General features: G+C 37.0%; 1 pseudogene; it reads left to right on the forward strand.

Moving 5' to 3' along the window:
- Positions 1-482: 482 nt before the first annotated feature.
- On the forward strand, positions 483-914 carry LOC102126146 (U6 snRNA-associated Sm-like protein LSm3 pseudogene; annotated as a pseudogene).
- Positions 915-1,204: the final 290 nt, after the last annotated feature.

A 1,204-nucleotide genomic window follows, 5' to 3' on the forward strand; every position in this document is an offset into this window, starting at 1 on the left:
TCTGTCAATTTCTTCAAAGAAGTCAGCTAGGATTTTGATAGGAATTGCATGGAATCTGTAAATCAATCTGGGGAGTATTGCCATCTTAACAATATTAAGTATTCACAAAAAAGTCTTATGGTAAAAATAAATAAATAGACTGGACGTGGTGGCTCATGCCTGTAATCCCAGCACTTTGGGAGGCCAAGGTGGGTGGATTACTTAAGGTCAGGAGTTCAAGACAGGCCTGGGCAACATGGTGAAACCTCGTCTCTACTAAAAATACAAAAATTGGCCAGTGTGGTTCTGGATGCTTATAATCCCAGATACTCCATAGGCTGAGGCAGGAGAATGGCTTGCATCCAGGAGAGAGAGGTTGGAGTGAGCTGAGATTGCGCCATTGCAGTCCAGCCTGGGTGACAAGAGCGAAACTTCATCTCAATAAATAAATAAATAAAATAAATACATACATACATTTTAAAATATTTACGTCTTCTGTAAACATGGCGGACAATGTAGACCAGCAACAAACTACCAACACTGTAGAGGAGCCCCTGGATTTTATCAGGCTCAGCCTAGATGAACTAATCTATGTGAAAATGAGAAATGACCAAGAGTTTTGAGGCAGATTACCATGCTTATGATCAACATTTAAACATGACCTTGGGAGATGTGGAAGAAACTGTGACTACTGTAGACATTGATGAAGAAACATATGAAGAGATATATAAATCAATGAAATAGAATATTCCAGTGCTCTTTGTCCAGGGAGATGTCATTGTCCTGGTTGCCCCTCCACTGAGAGTTGGCTGAAACAAAGAATTTGTCCTGTATGGAAAACAGGAGACTTTGCACAGTGGCCTCTCTAAATGTACAAGACATTCAAAAGAGAAACCTGCATACATTCTGATATTAAGAAATAATTCTGGGGATTCTTCCACTCCTGAAGTTAGTTGATTTGCAGATAACTCACAACTACGCTAAACGGTATTTTCATTTCTCTCAAGCTCTTCCAATAAATATGACCACCAAGATAAAAAAATTATGTCTTTTGATCCATGAACATGTAATATTTTTCTTTTTATTTAGGACTTTTGCATTTGTTTCATGAATATTTTCATAGTTTCCAGAGTATAAATTTTATGCTTCTTTAGTTAAACATATTCCCAGGATTTTATTCTTTTTGATGGTATTGTAGATGAAACAGTTTTCCTAATTTCATTTT

This window comes from Macaca fascicularis, chromosome 13 (genome assembly GCF_037993035.2).
Source record: "Macaca fascicularis isolate 582-1 chromosome 13, T2T-MFA8v1.1".
Taxonomy (NCBI): Eukaryota; Metazoa; Chordata; class Mammalia; order Primates; family Cercopithecidae; genus Macaca; species Macaca fascicularis.